Here is an 8,010-nt window from a genome sequence, read left to right as displayed (position 1 = left end):
AGAAAAAGAATGTAAAAGACTTATGATTCACATTCTCGTATCATTTCCTAGTTTGCTTTTTATGCTTTATGTCTAACAATTTCTTATGAAGTTATAGACTTGCAAGCATACAAGAATATTACTTTTCCATCTCAAGAAGTCAATTAAAAAATTCACCTGTTATAAACCTTTTTATATCTGCATATTCTTAAAAGCAATAAAAATAAGATCTATATACAGGTTGTATATTAGTTATCAACACGGGTTAGGGTATTTAATTGGTGGTGCATATAGGGTATTGTATTCATTAAACATATATGATCAGGTAGTTGTACCTGTTTTCTGTACACAACAATAATATATTCCAATCTCACCTGTGCCCTCGGCAAAACCAACATCCAGGATGTACACAAAGAGATTATGAAGTAATATTGCGTAATCACTATATATGTCTTTATCAATCCCCCATGTGGAGTAACACTTGAAGTTTGCAACTTCAACTTGAACGAGACATGATATTGCGAAACTCAATCATCTGTACCGTACACCTGTGACCTATGATGAACTCATGGCATGGCACCCGAGACCCCAACTCTGGAATCCTAATGAAAGTGGGCGAAAAGAAGTGTAGTTTGGGCTTGTTAAAAAGTCCCATCTTTACACCTTCTAAGTCTGCGTGTCATTCAAAAAACAGAAAATATCATGTCAATATTCTTTTTAATTATATTGTTGAATCCATCGGCATCACACATAATCATTGTTTATCACTGTCATGCGTTTTGTTGGATAATAATCGAAACTAAATTTGTGCTGTACCCATATGTCAATATGAATGAATGTAACCACTGACGTAGTAGCCTTGTTCTGAGTGACTTTCGGGATGGAAATATGCATATTTGACAGGTCGATAAATCGTTGCATTAAAATCTCATAAAAATACATATTTTCCTAAATAGTTGACACTTATATTGCTATCGATGTATTTTTGGGGAAAGTTAAGTATAAATAAACATTTTGAAACACAAATTGAAAATCGTGTCATGTCTCCTTTAACTGTCATTATCGAGTCTTTTAAATTTTGAATTGAAAGTAATAATGAATTACTATGACTTCATATACATAACAATGCAACAGTCTTTAAAAATAAGATAGGTGAAACAAGATGTATATTTTATGTTGACAGTCTACGAAAAGGCCGGAAGCCTACACGAGAGGGTGATATTGCAAAATTGTCTCCAACTGAGCCATGGGATAGAGTCAAATGTCTCCCTCGAATTAACCCATCAAAATATAGCAAATTTAGCGTACAGTATAATAAAACTATTCAACATGTTTATAAAGGAAGTATATGAAGTGATACTTCTGTTCAACAATAGCACCCGTTATTGCCATTAAGACCAAAATGAGAACATACATATATAATCTAATATTGGATGTAACACGTCTTCTGATTGGCTGAAAGTTTTTTATCTATCAGCTCATGGACATAATTTTGACAGGTGACCGTCACGTCATCAACGTTTTTTCATGATTTACTCCTTGAAAATGGAATTAAGAATTAAATTATAAGGACTTGACTGTAATAATTTTTCTGTCTATTCGAAATAACCTCAAAATGTGGTGCATGACACTTTTAAATAACCAACTACACGAGTTATTCAGTGTGCACCGCATTTTTTTTCTATTTCTTCATAGACAAAAAAAAAAATATTACAGTCATTCCTTAAATAGATGAAAAAAGAATATTGATTGCTTTAGGTAGCATAGTGAACGACAAACTAAGATTTAATTTTAATAAGTTTGGTGGCCAAGAAGTTTCAGAGGAGGACTCGATATTTGGAAAGAGAAAGGACAACGGGCTACGACGACAGTCACCGGACGACAAGTGATGGCAATAACTCGCACTAGCCATTAGGACCAGGTGAGCCCCCAAAAAAGTATGATACTAGTTTACAATAGACAATAATAATGTGTTTGCAAAACTTTAAAATCCAAGCTTATGGAAATTTATTTGAAATCTATTTCAGAACAGATAATATACACTTCTAACTTAACTTTGATCTGAAACATAGTTGTGCTAATTTTATTAAAAAAAATGTTTTCCTTCATCACGACGGGTGCCACATGTGGAGCAGGATCTGCTTACCCTTCTGGAGTACCTGAGATCACGGGACACCCCAGTTGTATTTTTTTCCTGTTCCATTTTATTTCATTGTGACCTCGATGATATATCGAGGAGCATGTCAAATATAGAGCGATATTATACATATCTTGTGGTATAATCGCCAATGAGACAGTGCAAATGGTGTTAAATGAAAACTAGATTAAATTGACTTTTCTTACAAGATCGGTTTATAACAAAATATGTAATTGCAAAAATAATCTTAAAATTTACATATATTTTCTAAATTGATATAAAATTTTAAGCAATATACTGTTTTAATTTGATAAATCCATAAAAAGAAAAAGAAAATGTTATTCAAAGAAGAAATAATTAATATATTGATACATACATGATCAGGGGAAGTAACCAAAGGCTGAATTCAGTGTTCGTAAATTTTAATGTTTATACTTGATACAGTTTTAACAACGGGCCTTTAAACAATATTTAATTTTTCAAAAGTGCACAAATTACAGTTATACAATAGAAATACGAGGATTCGGAAACAAGAAGAACTTATATTAATCCGTCTCCCTTAACATAATAAAAAGATGACAACATTTGGATGTCATAGCGTAAAAGCCTGTTCAAACACGCTATAATGCGCTATATTATGATCATGATATAATTTACACAATCTGAATTTATACATGTTTATTCTGTGGTTTGCCAGTTCACAGGCACTAGAAGTTCTTTAATAATAATAAAATTTTGGACAATAGGATGAAAGAAGCTCTTTTTTTATATACATTGACACTATATATATTTTCTTCCCATTGCCCCTCGCCAGTGGCGTAGCTTGCCTTCTGTTTTTACCGAGGCAGAGGGTCTGGTGGTGCAGTCCCCCAGAAGCTATCGAGGTTTTTACAAGAAGAATCATTTTAAAATAAATAATAGTTGTTGATTAATTTGAAAAGGATATACTTCATAATAATGTTATATGTCTAACACTAAGTTATACTACCGATTAATAAGGGGATTTTTGGTACCTGCATCATTTTCAATGTTCACATGAATTCATAATTCAAAAGCCTTTATCACATTTTCTAATCGAATCCTCTCAGTGGTCTTACCAGATTGAAAATTCCGAAAACAGGAGTTGGATCTCTCAAGTTCAAAATTGTCCTGAGTCTATAGAAAGTTGTGTATGGTTTAAACCGATACTATCTAATCGACGGTCAACTCAAAGTTATAAAAATAACAAAACACGTGAAGATATCACATAAGACAACCACTGACAAGTCAGTTTCCTGACTTGCTAGCAGTAACTGAAAGCCAGCTCAAAAGCCTAATCTCCCAATATATTTCCAAGCCGTCGTACACTCTTATATAGGTTGCTGTACCTCATTGTGACATATGCTTTAACGTCATATCATAAGAAATCATGACCTTGTTCGATGGACAGAGGAAACCTGTACAAAATTTTTTATACAGAAAAACAAACGCAACGATTAAGGTTTATTTGAAATAATTTTTGCGATGATCATTTACACGCTTGGTCGTGGGTCACGAATAAGCGAATTAAAGATAATCATCACAAAACGACGGACGGATTGAACAGCAGAATTTCTTGATAAAGTAGGAGATAAACACGTGCTACATGTAAAGTGCACCACGGCACTTGTATTGGCTGTGTTTCGTCCTGGTATTCATTAGAAGGTCTTCAAATTATTAAATGGTTTTGAACTTTTTTCTTCTTTTTTAAACGTTATAAATGGTGGTTTTAATGTTCAGAATGGGGTTTTCAAATAAAATTGAAAATGGAAATGGGGAATATGTCAAAGAGACAACAACCCGACCAAAGAGCAGACAACAGCCGAAGGCCACCAATGGGTTTTCAACGCAGCCAGAAAACCCCGCACCCGGAGGTGGTCCTCAGATGACCCCTTAATAAAATGTGTACTAGTTCAGTGAAAATGGACGTCACACTAAACTCCAAAACATATAAATGAACTAAAATTAAAAAAAACATACAAGAATAACAAAGGCCAGAGGCTCATGAATTGGGACAGGCGCAAAAATGCGGCGGGGTTAAACATGTTTTTTGAGATCTCAACCCTCCCCCTATATATATTTATATTTAATTATTTTCGCCCATTATTTGATTTTCCTTTCTTTTATATTCTACTAATTTTGCTTGCAATGGGGTAGGACTCAATAAATATGTTGTCGATTTTTGTTTTACTCCGACAAATTTAGATGACAGAAACTACGGTAAAGGAGATTTCCAAGTAGAGGGGGGAAATGTTTCCATAAGTCTTGAATTCGCAGGGTATGAATCAATAGCGACAACAAAACAAAACAAGTCGGTATATTAGCGTTTAGAAGCTAGTCTGCTGCATTAGATGGGAAAAAGGTGGAAATCGTTAAAACGATTATAAAGGGAAAATGTTTTGGTTTTGTTTTTTTTCTACTGAGGCAACTGCCTCGATTGCCTCAACGTAAGCTACGCCAATGCTTGCATTTGCCATTTCCCATATTTTATCATTATTGATAGAACATATATTAAGTAGTGCCTGTACATGGTCAGTTACGCAGAACTGAGCCAGTTTGAGGAAAGATGTGATCAACTCATTTATATGTCTTATATGATATGTATAGATGTTCCTGGTGATACTGAAATAAAGTTCAGTTACAAAGTTTCAAAATATAAATCGACATAAAAATCAAAAGATTTATAACTTGAACTGACAAATCTCCCAGTTTCCCCCCAAAAAAAAAACTTTCAGTCTTGTGACAACCTTTATATTTATTACAAATATTTTCGTTTTCCTCATCACTCATGTCACTGCATGATCAGTTCGCTACCTGATAATAAAATAATATTTGTATATTAACATTTCTTGGTAGTGTAGAAATGGTGTATGCCCTAATGAGGCTACAATTATGACATTCTAGCAGGTCGCAGGAGTGTTGGCTGCAGGGGCGGATCCTTTTATTTATAAAAGGGGGGTTCCTAACCCAGGATAAAGGAGGGGTCCAACTATATGTCCCGATTCAAATACATTGTTCGTCAAAAAAAAGGGGGGTTCCAACCCCCGGAACCCCCTGGATCCGCCACTGGGCTGCTCTCAACTTTTCCACATATACAGAGGCCGGAATGAACTACTCTGTATAATTTTCTGGAAAAGTTGTTAATTTTCGCCACTGCAGTTCAACCGGAGTCTGGCGTAAAGTATTTGGCATTTTCTACAACCAGATTATAATATGAAGGGACTTTTTTAATATTACGATGTAAATAATTTGCAATTTGTAAGTGTGATTTATAAGGATTACATCTTAAAATCAAGTTGTGGAAGGCTATAATTCTATTCACGAATAACAGGCTGTAGTGCAACGTGTAACCAGTAAGGCGTTTATATCATAAACGATTCGTTCTAGTAAATACTTGGAACAATGAACAATTATATATAATATACAAATATAATACAATCTAACAACCCGTCCCCTAGCTAGATGGGACGGTCTGTCACTACAAGACAGTGGCGTTAGTTGTCTCGTATAAAGTATATATAAGAAGATGTGGTATGAGTGCCAATGAGACAACTCTCCATCCAAGTCAAAATTTATAAAAGTAAACCATTATAGGTCACAGTACGGTCATCAACACGGAGCCTTGGCTCACACCGAACAGTAAGCTATAAAGGGCCCCAAAAATTACTAGTGTAAAACCATTCAAACGGGAAAAACCAACGGTCTAATCTATATAAAAAACGAGAAACGAGAAACACTTATGAACCACATCAACAAACGACAACTACTGAACATCAGATTCCTGACTTAGGACAGGTGCAAACAAATGCAGCGGGTTTAAACGTTTTAATGGTACCAAACCTTCACCCTTTTCTGAAACAATAGTGTAACATCACAACATAGAAAGACACACTATAAAATATCAACTGAAATAGCTTAACTCAATCAAAGGACATATTAACACCATTGAACATACACTGAACAAATAAATTTGACCTATGATACAATGTAAATACAAAATAAATAAACTAAGGGAAGAATAATAAAAGTAACATTTTATATCGGTATGAAATGTTAAACAATTAAAGAAAAACAATATGCTCGAACAAAAATATCAGCCATTTGCAATAACTTTAAACACAGATAAATGAAAATAATTTTGTTGTTAGGTATACGTGTACAGTACCAATAGAGAAAGGAAATATTTTTACAAAATAAATAATTTTGATGTTCATAGTACGAAGTTAAAATTTATAGTAATACCAAACACTTATCAAAGCTGGTATATAGACCAGATATAACCCTGAATAACATTAAATAACAAAAAAGCAATACAATTAGTATCAACAGGTCAAATAAACAAGAAAGTACGATTTGAGAGTACTCGCAGTTACTGACAGCTAGTTAAAAGCCAAAACAATTAATAATAAAAAATCATGCATCAGAGACTAAAATCAACTAAAACACATCCCAGGTATTTATTATTTTAACGTCATGGACAGTCAAAGAAGACATGACTAGTGCAATGCCAAAAATAAATGTATCAACAGACAGTAGGATAGTTAGGAGTTTAACCTCTTTATAGATCAAAACGAACGTGGGTGTGTCTTAATACATCCCGTTTGAAAAAAATACAAATTTAGTTATGTTTTAATTTGCTGATGACAAAATAGATATTAGTGCCAATGTAAACTACATTCAAAGATCCAATTACAACATTGGAAAGATAACCTTTACTAATAAGCCTGTTTAAAGGTTCGATGAGTTTACACGGATCACATAGTGATTTCCGCAAAGTGCATGTTTCGCATTTTCATGTTGTTGCCTTTTATAATCGACAATACGGTATGGTTTTTTCTCATTGTTGACGGCCATACGATGGCCTATAACTGCTTACTACTTAGTCATTTTAACGCTGGTGGATACTGGGCTGTCTCATTAGCAATCATTCCACATCTGCTCAGTCATTTTTATACTGAAAAATGAATAAATTAAACATAAAAAGTAAACAAATTAAACTCTAAAGTATGTTGCTATTGATGGGTTTTTAATGACAGAAATTGTATCTCTTTCTCGATAATGCGTGAGCTTTCGGTGGGCTTTGTCCCCTTCGAATCCCCTATCAGGAGGTCAGCTGCCCATTACCCGCTGGGACCCTCAGAACCCTAGCCGAGGTTCGGGCGTACAATTGAAAATGGCCTAGCTACGCCACTGGAATCGCGTATTTATCACAATTATCGCCGAGAGTTTTCACGACACCGGACACTTGTGTCTATTGAATTTGATAATGGAGATCTGTTCGCACAAGGAGTAACTGGTTTTTTTTATACACAATTGTTAGAGATTTTTTTTAAGGCTGTCTGAACATCTTTTGTGCGAGGGGCATGGGGTATGCCTTTTCTTTCTTTTTATTTTAATAAACTGAAAACACAACTATTTGTTTTTCAATAACATACATGCAAGAACAAGAATTTAACCCAAAAAACTGTGTTATCAGTCCGTTATTATTTTTATCAATAGTTAATATTATGATTTCAACAGCACGTATAGCGTTCTAAAAAATTAAAATGCACAATCTTTACAAAAGAGAGGCGAAAGATACCATAGGGACATTCAAACTCATAAGTCGAAAATATACTGACAACGCCATAACACACATCACAGCATCGAAGACTAAAAACTGAATTACATGAACCCCACCAAAAACTGGGGATGATCTCAGGTGATCCCGAAGGGTACGCAGATCCTGCTCCACACGTGGCACCCGTCGTGTTGCTCATGTTAGTACAAACTCGGTAATAAGTCTAATTCGGAATCTTTACAACATATCTGAAGAAGAAGTAAGTCAAATCAAAACAAACTGAGAAAATGATTCCTTTTTATCAAAATTATATAAT

The sequence above is a fragment of the Mytilus californianus genome, unplaced genomic scaffold (assembly GCF_021869535.1).
Source record: "Mytilus californianus isolate M0D057914Y unplaced genomic scaffold, xbMytCali1.0.p SCAF_11, whole genome shotgun sequence".
NCBI classification, from domain to species: Eukaryota; Metazoa; Mollusca; class Bivalvia; order Mytilida; family Mytilidae; genus Mytilus; species Mytilus californianus.
The sequence above is the reverse complement of the archived record's forward strand: the minus strand, read 5'-3'. Positions refer to the sequence as shown.